Source organism: Oncorhynchus masou, unplaced genomic scaffold (assembly GCF_036934945.1).
Source record: "Oncorhynchus masou masou isolate Uvic2021 unplaced genomic scaffold, UVic_Omas_1.1 unplaced_scaffold_7169, whole genome shotgun sequence".
Classification (NCBI taxonomy): domain Eukaryota; kingdom Metazoa; phylum Chordata; class Actinopteri; order Salmoniformes; family Salmonidae; genus Oncorhynchus; species Oncorhynchus masou.
Window position 1 is genome coordinate 1 of NW_027013639.1, and position 13,559 is coordinate 13,559.

General features: G+C 43.6%; 1 pseudogene; it reads left to right on the forward strand.

Moving 5' to 3' along the window:
* Positions 1–1,959: 1,959 nt before the first annotated feature.
* On the forward strand, positions 1,960–10,686 carry LOC135537177 (beta-1,3-galactosyltransferase 5-like; annotated as a pseudogene).
* Positions 10,687–13,559: the final 2,873 nt, after the last annotated feature.

Consider the following 13,559-nt stretch of genomic DNA (forward strand, 5'->3'; position numbering starts at 1 on the left):
GTCTATGGCGATTGCAAGGCGGCGTGCTCGATTTTATACACCGGTCATTAACAGGTGTGGCTGAAGTGGAAGGGGTGTCCACATACTTTTGTATATATAGTGTATATCCAAATTGGACATTAATAACCACATTCAGGGCCTGTTACAATGTATACATCATGACGGATTTGAGGAATATCCACTTTGTTTGATCAGATTTGTTGAATGTGCGCAAATCCAGGCGTCCTTATTCTATCCCCAACCCTCTGTGCTCCATCTTCGCCACATCTATAGAACATACATGCTTTTCTGTGATGCAAAGTGTCAGCTATATACAGTTGAAGTTTATATGCACTTAGGTTGGAGTCATTAAAACAAATTTCTTGTTATTAACAAACTATAGTTTTGGCAAGTTGGTTAGGACATCTACTTTGTGCATGACACAAGTCATTTTTCCAACAATTGTTTACAGACAGATTATTTCACTTATAATTCACTGTATCACAATTTCAGTGGGTCAGAAGTTTACATACACAAAGTTGACTGTGCCTTTAAACAGCTTGGACTATTCCAGAAAATTATGTCATGGTTTGTGAAGTTTGATAGGCTAATTGACATAATTTGAGTCAATTGGAGGGTGTATCTGTGGATGTATTTCAAGTCCTACTCAAACGCAGTGCCTCTTTGCCTGATATCATGGAGAATCTAAAGAAATCAGCCAAGACCTCAGAAAAACAATTGTAGACCTCCACAAGTCTGCTTCATCCTTGGGAGCAATTTCAAACACCTGAAGATACCACGTCATCTGTACAAACAATAGTACACAAGTATAAACACCATGGGACTACGCAGCCGTCATACTGCTCAGGAAGGAGACGTTGCTCTGTCTCCCTAGAGATGAACGTACTTTGGTGCTAAAGGTGCAAATCAATCCCAGAACAACAGCAAGGACCTTGTGAAGATGCTGGAGGAAACAGGTACAAAGTATCCACAGTAAAACCAGTCCTATATCGACACAACCTGAAAGGCCGCTCAGCAAGCAAAAGGCCACTGCTCCAAAACCACCATAAAAAAAGCCAGACTACGGTTTGTAACTGCACATGGGGACAAAGATTGTACTTTTTGGAGAAATGTCCTCTGGTCTGATAAAACAAAAATAGACCTGTTTGGCCATAATGATCATCGTTATGCTTGGAGGAAAAGGGGGAGGTTTGCAAGCCGAGGAACCATCAAACCGTGAAGCACGGGGGTGGCAGCATCATGTTGTGCTGGTGCTTTGCTGCAGGAGGGACTGGTGCACTTCACCAGTCACGGTATTGGAGTGGCCATCACAAAGCCCCGACCTCAATCCTATAGAAAAGTTTTGGGCAGAACCAAGTGTGTGTGAGCAAGAAGGCCTACAAACCTGACTCAGTTACACCAGCTCTTTCAGGAGGAATGCTGGCCAAAATTCACCCAACTTATTGTGGAAGCTAGAAGGCTACCCAAAATGTTTGACACAAGTTAAACAATTTCAAAGCAATGCTACCAAATACTAATTGAGTGCATGTAAACTTGACCCACTGGGGATGTGATGAAAGAAATAAAAGCTGAAAGAAATAATTCTCTCTACTATTATTCTGACATTTCACATTCTTAAAATAAAGTGGTGATCCTAATTGACCGAAGGCAGGGAATTTTTACTCTGATTAATTGTCAGGAATTGTGAAAAACGGAGTTTAAATGTATTTGCCTAAGGTGTATGTACACTTCTGACTTCATCTGTACAATACATTTCTATCTCGAACTTTATAGAATGCTCAATTTAAAATATGACGTAGAACAGATATACTTTTCATTCAGTGCAATCTTTTCAGGTCTATACAATACATGTATATCTGTCAGTTGTGGCCTCCTTTCCTGGAGCCAGGTACGCAGCTAGCTGAGTGTGCGGTGTGTGGGAGGGGCTGTGGAGAATAAAAAACAAAAGCCACCCAACCCACAGTGGCTCCTCCTTTACCTGTGGGCGGCCAATTCTTTGCTCTTATCACCGTCGTCAACATGCATTGAGGAAGAAGAAAGAAGACGTCAACCATGTGCCAATCTCGTTGAGCGTCATGAGCCGGACTTGATACAAAGAAACATGAGGTATGTGTCAATTAAAGCTGGAGTTTGTTTGTAGACATTGCGACATTATTTTGAGGGTGTGTACTAGTTATATTTCACGCTATTATGATCCAGTCATATGGGATTACACTGGACGTCATCAAATATAGTTTCCCGGTTGTAGAGTATGTTACTGGATGTGGGCAAACTTTAGTTCCAGCATATGCCAGCCCAGTGCTAACGCCTTATTCAAATAAACCGACTGAAGCCACAATGATGACAGGTGTTTTAGTGCTGGGGTGGAACAACAGCCAGCACACCTAGTAACTAGAGCGTGTTGGATATCCATGGTCTAGGGGTGGGCAATTCCAGTCCTCGAGGGCCTGATTGGTGTCACAGTTTTGCCCCAGCCCCAGCTAACACACCTGACTCCAATAATCACCTAATCATGATCCTCAGTTTAGAATGCAATGTGATGAATCAGGTGTGCTTTCTCGAGATGGAGAAAGTGTGACACCAATCAGGCCTCCCAGGACTGGAATTGCCCGCCTCTGGACTTCTAACACTTGTCTGTCTTTATACGATTTAATTATGTGTTTGTTAGACAGCCAAGGAATAGTTATTGTAGTCTAACTACACCACCAGTACACCAGACGCAATTGTCTTCGTAAACAATCTCATGTGCAAAGGGCTAAGCAAACCGTGGTCATGTAATATAGCCTACTCTTGGTGCTTTCAAGACACCTGATAACATGACCCTGCTGCAACAGATGCCGTGTTCAGAACTGGGAACTATTTTTCCTCGAGTTACCAGTTGTTCTGAACACGGCATCTGTTGCAGCAGCGTCATGTTATCTCTAATTTCTTTCCTTATATAGTTTATCAATTTGTCTGATCATGCACCACTGACCATCTATAACTACTGTATGTTGCACCAGAGAGAGCTGCTGTGAAAACCTCAACTTTGATTTCATGCTGTTCAACTGCACATAACACAATGCCACTTCTCTTATAGGCAGGCTATATTTTTTAGTGATATTAACTGCAGACATGCACATGTCACTTGGTCTTATAGAGGTATAGTATATGAGAGGGAATAATTAAAAATATTGATATTCATCTTAATGATGTTTGCTGTGTAGAGGGTGATTTCAGAAATGTTTATACATTCAAATGGTGCTTCTGTACAACAGTGTGGCAAGAACCATTGCCACTCTCACTCTTTCTATCTTTCTCTCTTCATCAGCCCAGCTCTGATGCAATCCTGTACAGCCCTTTCTGGAAGGCTGTATAGAAGACCCTGTTGTCTATTCATCCTGGTGGCAGTGGCTGTTTCCACATGACCTACACCACCTTCGCCTTGAATTGGTGGAACGACCCACAGCGACCCTCGGTAATCAGTCACACTGGGAAGATTGATGATCAGGTGAACCCGCGTGTCTTGACCAATCGGAATGGTGTCCAATGGGAGGATCCCGGGCTGTACCACGTGGCATACCCGCGGGGATACAAATTCCTAATGGATGAGCCGGAGGAAGTGTCGGACCGGGAATCAGGCCCGTTCCTGGTGCTGATGGCCCCCGTGGCGCCTGGTAACCCTACTGGACATTTCACACAATATGAACACATTCTGTTTGCAATTCTAACATGATCCACTGCATGTAAACCTGTTTCCAATACATTTTAAATGTATGTAGGAACTAAAAATGCAATCAAACTAGCTTTTTTCCAGGTGTTTGTGAAAGCCGATGAAGAAATTGTTACAGTAAAATGTGTTATTGTGTAATTATTGTATTCTTAACATGTACATTTCCGGTAGGTAACCTGGCCTCCGGACTGTATCCGCAGGACGTGGGAGTAATGAGACCTGGTGCAGGGGAAGAAGGTACAGACGCTATTCATGCTAGGACTTCCTGGAGGACCAGGTGCCCAGGAGCTGCAGGAGAAGGTTGATCTTGAATGTTTTAGTTTTTTTTTTTTTTTTTAAGTGCGTTGGGCTTGTTAATATTGAAATAGTTTGATTTGACTTGAGTTGATTCTGATCTGATTCGAAGGTGAACCAGGAGAGCCCGGGCACACCCGACCTCCTCCCAGAGCGACTTCAAGGACACCTACCATAACCTGACCATCAAGACCATGGTGATCCTCGAGTGGCTCATCTCGCGGTGCCCTGAGGCCTCCTACGCCATGAAGATAGACTCCCAGACGTGTTCCTCAACGTCCAGAACCTTGTCTCCATGCTGGTCAACCCTGACACTCCCAAACAGAACTACATGACCGGTCTAGTCTGGTGGCACAGCCCGGTGCTGAGAAACCCCCCAACAAGAAGTTCTTCCTGCCTTATGAGGTGATGGCTGGTCGGAGTATCCTCCGTACCCTCTGGGGTTTGGCTACATCATGTCCATGGACCTCCCCAAGAAGATCATGGGGGTCCTCCACAGATTGGTATGTTGATCTTCTGTATTTTGCTAAGCAAATGTTCCTATGTATGGGACCCAAGCATTCTTCTTTTTCTCTCATTCATTGGTAACACTTTATTATTATGTAGCATTCACAAAGCATGTCATTATTGAATGAATCCTGCCATTCATCCATCCATTTGATTGTCATTCAAGCCCATCTACATCGAGGATGCCTACCTGGGGATGTGTCTGAAGCAACTGGGTATCTCCCCACCAATCCTCCCAGCAAGTCTCTCTTCGACGTCAACCCCATCTACAGCTACGGACGCTGCAAACTGTCCACCGTGGTTGCCGTGACGACGACCAAAGTGAGCCAGCTGCTGAGGTACTGGCAGGAGACTACACAAGGCCCGGCCCGCCGTGCTGAGAGGGTAATCACCACAGCAACCATTGCTTCTTCCTGTTTTGAAAACGGAATTCATGAAGACACTTCCTGTATGTTTCCCTTCCTGGAAATGTTGAATTGGAACTTTGGGTAAGAGACATTGGCTCTTGCATAAGAGACATCTGTTCACTCTTGTTGGGAGATCCATAGGTTGTTTGGTATTTTGCTAATGTATACCTCAAACCCCTCCCTTTACATTGACTGTGGTGCAGTGAAGGTGGATAGGCCCAATGAGCCATCCCCAAAACCTGTCTCAATACCTTTCAACTGTCACATGCTGCAACAAAAAGAGCCCAAGCTGCATATTTGTGTAATACCTTAGAGCCTTAAGACTGGATCCTATCAGATCTCGCTAGGCGACACCCGCATAGTGGTTGTATTGGTGGTGTCTGGGGTGGTACTGTCAAATCCACAAGTGGCTCCCGGCATTATACCTAAAGTGGACATTGCCATTGGCTGACATATTGTGTTATTTTATGGTTGGTTATGACCCCTACATCAACCTACCACACAAGGCAATAGCCTACGTGTCAACAGTATGTTTATGTTATATAGTACCGTTGAGAAATTTGGAGTTACTTAGAGATGTCCTTGTTTTGGTTAAAAAAAAACACTTTTTGTCCATTAAAATAACATCAAATTGATCAGAAATACAGTGAAGACATTGTTGTAAATGACTCATGTAGCTGGAAATGGATGATTTGTAATGGAATATCTACATAGGCATACAGAGGCCCATTATCACAGGGATGCAAACTAGTCACCTTCTGGCAAAATTTGCCGTTTTGAATCCAAAATAGGTGACCTACGTGATTTGTGTAGATCCGATGAGAGGTGTGTGTGGGGTTGGATCACTACTGGCTGTAAGCGAGCGAGTGATGCGCGTTTGGCGAAATACTGGCTGTATCCAAGGCTCAGCCAATCGTTTACGTAACAACAGAATGCAGCGCAGCAAGTGACTGAAGAGACAACCAATTTGCTAGTTACAGCCAGTGTTGCCAACTTAGCGACTTCGTTGCTAAATTTAGTGAGTATTCCAGACCCCTCAAGCAACACGATTTCAAAAAAATCGACTAGCGACAAAACTAGCGACTTTTTCTGGTGTTATTGGAGACTTTTGGAGACTGACGTGAAAGCACATCATTCTTACTCTTCTCAACGGCCCCACCCTTGTCCCAGAGCACTCACAGACGGCCCAGTCCTCGCGCAGCAGTCCCTCCCAGCTGCAGTCACAGCAGGAGATGTTCACCCCTCCCTGTCCAGACTGCAAATGAACAGCGCATGTGGGAAGCCGCCGCTGGCTGATCCCGCCCTGGTTTACATTCAGGGTGGGATGTAAAATGTTCTGTCTAAAATAAATCACTGCACAAAAATAAATCACTGCATTTGACTCACACGGCCTCAGTCACTTACTCACCTTGTCCGCAGTGTGTGTGCTGCCGCTCTGTGACATAAGCTAAACATCTAGCTGGCTAGCTCATGTCTGTCTAAACTGTACACTCAAAAATACAGAAAGGAGTGGGAATCAAACCCGGAATTCAAAGGCTGGTTGAAGCCGTTTATTGGAGATGATACACGGGCATACTGCCTGTGTTGTCAGGCTGATTTCTACACCAAACTTAGTCATGTGAAAAAACACATGACAACTCAAACATACTCAAAAGGCAAAGTTCCACCAAAAACAAGCTGACATTTATGGTAAAAAAAAATGGCATTAGCTATCGCTGGACACTGTTCCATGCTGGCATGTGATCACATTGGAGAAGCATGTCGAGCTGCTTTGTTACCCACTTCAAAATGCACAGAAATGATTCATGGTGTTCCAGCACCATACTTTCTTGGTTGCAGATGTGAGTGACCAGATGTGAGTGACCAGATGTGAGTGACCAGATGTGAGTGACCAGATGTGGGTGACCAGTGTTTCAGCCTCCTGAGTCCATGGATGTAAGTGTCTCTAAGTACCTGGGGGTTGTGATAAGGTACTTTAGTGACACCAAACAGACAATTGTATCAACATTTCTGGGGCTTGTTGAGTTGGAGGGAGGAGATGCCAAATCTATAGCCCTGTGCTGTTGTGGCTTTCCTCAGTGTTCTCTTAAAGAGAAACTCCTGGGCATAGGGACTGACAATGCCTCTTATGACGGGGATTAACAATGGGGTCCATAACGTGCTGAAGGAGGAGTATGGCCTCAAATATCTGGTTCTTATTCGCTGTGTGTGCCACTCTCTGCAGCTTGCTGTAAGTCAGGCTTCCAATGACACCATCCCCTGTGGTGTGGAGTACTTGGTACGAGAGACTTATAACTGGTTTTCAGTGTCTCCAAAGCACAGGGAGGCCTACAAGGACATATATGAGACCATCTATTGTGGGGACAAACTTTTACAGATAACCAAGGTCTGTGCCACACGTTGGCTCTCCATTGAACCCGCTGTTTCACGCATTTTGGACCAGTGGGAGGAGCTTAGGCTGCATTTACAGTCACCAAGTCCAGTGAACACTGCTCCATGGCTGAGGGTTTATATTCCATGTACAGTGATCCTTACAATATGTTTTATCTTGACTTTTTTGAAGTCAGTGCTGTGTGAGTGATAAGAGAATTATGTTCTCCAGGTACATAACCCAATTGAATTATATTACTCTGGCTGCAAACCAGAATTTGTAAGATCCTGGTCGAATGAAACAGACGGAGGCCCAGCTAAAGTAGTTAAATGTTTATTCACGGAACGTTCTAAAGTATAGAATACAATTTTATACTGACTTCTCACACATACACGCACACATGTCCTGCTACGCACACATTGTCTGTCTCACTACCCAGCCGACAGAGATGGTGACCTTGTCCTTGAGACGTACTCCCCGTTCTCTCCCAAATCTCTAGTCAGGTCGGCACCAAGCTCAGACAGTCTGTGTTTAAAATACCATAAAGACATTGTTTTACTCTAATTCTGACTAGGACTACACATTTATTGATTGATTTTTTTTATACATTCTAATCAATTCCATACAATTATATGTTTCAGGGCAGAATATTCTATTCATTCAATTAACAGACAATTCTCACATATCAGTGAGGTACAGTAGTGCTGGGTGAGGTACAGTAGTGCTGGGTGAGAGCAAGTAGATCCTCTTAAGCTACTTGACAGCTTGGTTAGCCTGATCAAGTCTGTGACCAGCAGGGTGCTGAATCCACTGGCAAATGTTGATGTACTCAAAGGGCCAATAGATGGATACATCAGTCCCAAACCGTACCTTGGTTACCTTTATGAGTTCAAAGGCAGCTGAGCTCCACCTTGTGCCTGAGGATGAAAACAATGTCAGAAAGTGGTGTGTAGACTTCACCATCTCCCTCACTAAGGAGTTGAGGGTGAGACTGCCGGACAACATCGAAGAATAGCAGTACATGTCAGTTTTCAATGTGGAGGAAACTCTGAAGCACAATAAGAGCCCTGGAGAAATAGAAAACATAGCCAAGCTCCTTGGCTACTCCCCTGCAGAGATAGACAAGATTGTCCAGCGGCAGGGTAGCCTAGTGGTTAGAGCGTTGGACTAGTAACCGGAAGGTTGCAAGTTCAAAACCCCGAGCTGACAAGGTACAAATCTGTCGTTCTGCCCCTTAACCCACTGTTCCTAGGCCATCATTGAAAATAAGAATTTGTTCTTAACTGACTTGCCTGGTTAAATAAAGGTAATAAAAAAAATGGTGTGCCATCCATCTTAGTAAATGGAAGGAGACAAAAACAAAGTGTCTGGAGTGCGATTTGGACGTTCAGGTATGCAGCACTCCAGACACTGTTTGTTTTTTGTCTCCTTCCATTTACTAAGATGGATGGCACACCATTTTTTTAAATAGATTTTTTTACCTTTATTTAACCAGGCAAGCCCGTTTCAAGAACTTGCCATGGCTGCTCTGTCTGTGATGTCCTTGCCACAGTCGAATACTGAAGTTGAGAGTATTCAGCCAGATGAGGGTGGGAAAAAGCGAACTTAGAAATCGGGTGTCCTTGCAGACCCTTAACTCCATCCTGTACATTCGATATGGACTGAAGCTGTCTGGTGAGGCTTGCTATGAGCACCAGCTGCCTGATAATGTTTTGCAGCTTTTTGGCTCATCAGCTGCTTACTCATTTAAGTCAACTCCCTCAGTTGCTGAACCTGCCATAGAGCCTTGACCAAAAAGACGATGACCCACTCTTTCTGTGAGGCAGTACAGCCTGTGTGTGTGGAGGGGGGTCTGGAAAAAAAACAATTATCCTGAATTAGAGCCAGACTAGTTACCATCATTTTCTCACATTGAGAGAATGAGGTGAAAAGGAGGCATTGCTTGTTAAACAAGTACATTCAGGGTGTGTAGCCGGGCCGGTCTTAAACTGGATGTCCCTATAGAGGTGAAAGGAACACCACACACGTTCCCTCTTTCTCACTTTGCTGGCACGTTGTAGAACAGATGTCCACAGGCAGGAAGTGTATAATATGTAGTGCAGCCCAAGGCTATTGTTTTTGTTGTGTTGAACTTGACAGTGAGTGTGTGAGGGGGGGGGGTTATAATTTTTTTTTAACTCAGTGAATGTTATTTTTGCGCACGTGCACTTGATTGTCTAATAGTGTCCACTATGAGCAAAATTATCATTTGATGTTTTAAGATGTTTGTTTTTCTTCCCAAGTGCAGTGTGTGTGTGTGTGTGTGGTCACAAGCGTTCTATTATAAAGGATGACATGGCTAACTGAAATATTACTGTATTGTTTTTTTTCTCAAGACTTGAGTGCTTCTACACCTGCATTGCTTGCTGTTTGGGGTTTTAGGCTGGGTTTCTGTACAGCACTTTGAGATATCAGCTGATGTAAGAAGGGCTATATAAATTTGATTTGAGTGTCATTTGCAGTAAACTCTAGGCAACAAATAACATTGGATTGCTTTCTTTACATGTTTTAGCTGTGAGTTAGGTTCACATTAACCACTTTGTTTTACACACACAGACTGATCACGTAGATCATATTCTTTTGTTTAATTAGTTAAAGCCTGAATTTTCCCCTTAGTCACCTTTTGGGCCCTCACCAGTTTTCATCCCTGTAGACATTGTTAATGTTGTAAATGACTATTGTAGCTGGAAACGGCTGCTTTTTGATGGAATATCTACATAGGCGTACAGAGGCCAATTATCAGCAACCATCACTCCTGTGTTCCAATGGCATGTTGTGTTAGCTAATTCAAATGTATCAATTTAAAAGGCTAATTTATCATTAGAAAACCCTTCTGTAATTATGTTAGCACAGCTGAAAACTGTTGTTCTGATTAAAGAAGCAATTAAACTGTCCTTCTTTAGACGAGTTGAGTATCTGGAGCATCAGCATTTGTAGGTTCGATTACAGGCTCAAAAATGGACAGAAACAAATCAGTCTATTCTTGTTCTAAAAAATGAATGCTATTCCATGCGAGAAATTGTCAAGAAACTGAAGATCTCATTAGAGGTTGACCAATTATGATTTTTCAACGCTGATACCGATTAATCGCCTATTTAAAAAAAATAAAAATTAAAAAAAGAGCCCAGTACCCGCACTCGCCCTGAGGTGTGTGTCACCAGCACAGTACCACCAGTTCTAACACCACGCACCAGGCTTCCTGTGCGCCTCCAGAGCCCAGTACGCCCTGTTCCTCCTCCCCCGGACTGCGCCCTGAGGTGCGTGTCTCCATACCACCAGTTCCGATTGCACCAGGCCTCCAGTGTCCCTCCAGGGTCCAGTACGCCCTGTTCCTCTTCCCCCTGCACTCGCCCTGAGGTGCGTGTCCCCAGCCCGGTACCACCAGTGCTGGCACAGCTCTCAGCAAGCTCTCAGCAATTGAATTCTCTATATCACAATCAATCTCCCTGAGCAACAGAACACTGGTTTAATATTAATGTTGTTTTGTATAGTTTTAAGTGTTCTCCGTTTATTAAAAGAAGACTGTATGCTTATCACGCTGCGCCCTGGTCTCATCATTACGCCGAACATGACAATACCCTGACTCTGCTTGTACAGAATGCAAGAGAAGTGACAGAATTTCCCTAGTTAAAAGAAATTCATGTTAGCAGGCAATATTAACTAAATATGGAGGTTTAAAAATATATACTTGTTTATTGATTTTAAGAAAGGCATTGATGTTTAGGGTTAGGTACACATTGGTGCAACGACAGTGCTTTTTTTCGTGAATGCGCTTGTTAAATCAATCGTTTGGTGAAGTAGGTTGTGATTCAATGATAAATTAACAGGCACCGCATTGATTATATGCAACGCAGGACAAGCTAGATAAACTAGTAATATCATCAACCATGTGTCGTTAACTAGTGATTGTTAAAGAATCAACATTTTTATAAGATAAGTTTAATGCTAGCTAGCGCCTTGCCTTGCCTTGCCTCCTTGCTGCACTCGCATAACAGGTAGTCAGCCTGCCACGCAGTCTCCTCGTGGAGTGCAATGTAATTGGCCATAATCGGTGTCCAAAATGCCGATTACCGATTTGTTTTGAAAACTTGAAATCGGCCCTAATTAATCTCATTCCGATTTAATTGGTCTTAGATCTTATACAACGCTGTGTACTACTCCCTTCACAGAACAGCGCAAACTGTCTCTTACCAGAATAGAAAGAGTGGGGGGCCCCGGTGCACAACTGAGCAAGAGGACAAGTACATTAGTGTCTAGTTTGAGAAACAGACTTCTCACAAATCCTCAACTGACAGTTTCATTAAATAGTACCAGCAAAACACCAGTCTCAACGTCAACAGTGAGGGGAGGCGTCTCTGGGATGCTGGCCTTCTAGATAAGCCACCAGGATCTGATGATATTGCCATTCCTTTTTGCCACATCTTCAATTTAAACCTACTAGAAAGTGTGTGCCCTCAGGCCTGGAGGGAAGCTAGTCTGTTTCCAACCCTTAGTAAACTTCTGAAAAAATTGTTTGACCAAATACATTGCTATTTCACAGTAAAGAATTTGAAAAATTTGAAAAAAGACTTTCAGCACGCTTATAGGGAAGGACACTGAACAAGCACAGCACTTACACAAATGACTGATGATTGGCTGGGAGAAATTGAAAAATGATTGTGGGGGCTGTCTTGTTAGACTTCAGTGCAGATTTTGTCAAGAACAGCTCAAATAAGCAGAGAAACAACAGTCCATCATTACTTTAAGCCATAAAGTTCAGTCAATCTGGAACGTTTCAAGAACTTTGAAATTTTCTTCAAGTGCAGTTGCAAAAACCATCAAGCGCTATGATTAAACTGGCTCTCATGAGGACCGCCATAGGAAAGGAAAACCCAGAGTTACCTCTGCTGCAGAGGATAAGTTCATAACAGTTACCAGCCTCAGATTGCAGCCCAAATAAATGCTTCACAGAGTTCAAGTAACAGACACATCTCAACATCAGCTGTTCAGAGGAGACTGCATGAATCAGGCCTTCAGGGTCGAATTGCTGCAAAGAAACCACTACTAAAGGACACCAATAAGAAGAGACTTGTTTGGGCCAGGAAACACGATCAATGGACATTAGACCGTGGAAATCTGTCCTTTGGTCTGATGAGTCCAAATTTGAGATTTTTGGTTCCAACCGCCGTGTCTTTGTGAGACGAGACTAGGTGAACGGATGATCTCCGCATGTGTGGTTCCCACTGTGAAGCATGTAGGAGGTGTGATGGAGTGGGGGTGGTGACACTGTCTGTGATTTATTTAAAATTCAAGACACACTTAACCAGCATGGCTACCACAGCATTCTGCAGCAATACGCCATCCCATCTGGTTTGCGCTTAGTGGGACATCATTTGTTTTTCAACAAGACAATGACCCAACACACCTCCAGGCTGTGTAAGGGCTATTTGACCAAGAGAGCGATGGAGTGCTGCATCAGATGACCTGGCCTCCACAATCACCCGACCTCAAGTCAATTGAGATGGACCGCAGAGTGAAGGGAAAGCAGCAAACAAGTGCTCAGCATATGTGGGAACTCCTTCAAAACTATTGGAAAAGCTTTCCAGGTGAAGCTGGATAAGAGAATGCCAAGAGTGTGCAAAGCTGTCTCTAAAATGTTGAAAATAGTACAAATAAAAAAAACCCTTGAATGACTAGATGTGTCCAAACTTTTGACTGATACTGTACATAAGGTGTATGTTTTAGGAACCAAATGTGGGGTATCATGTTTGCTACACCCATAGATTAAAAGGGTTCTTAGGCTGGCCACATAGGAGAAAGCTTGAAGAACCCTTTTTGGTTCCAGGTAAAACCCTTTCCACAGAGTTCTACATGGAAACCTGAAGGGTTCTTCTACCTGAAACCAAAATGGTTCTCCTATGGAGAATTACCCTTTAGGGACTCTTTTTTTCTAATAGTGTAGTTTTTACAGTAAAATAAAGGAATATAATGTTTTCATGTTTTGTGCTGTGTACCAGAGGTATTCAACTTTGACCCTACAAGGTCCTGAGCTTGCTGGTTTTCTGTTCTACCTGATAACTAACTGCACCCACCTGGTGTCCCAGGTCTAAATCAGTCCCTGATCAGAGGGGAATCACCCACCTGGTGTCCCAGGTCTAAATCAGTCCCTGATCAGAGGGGTATCACCCACCTGGTGTCCCAGGTCTAAATCAGTCCCTGATCAGAGGGGTATCACCCACCTGGTGTCCCA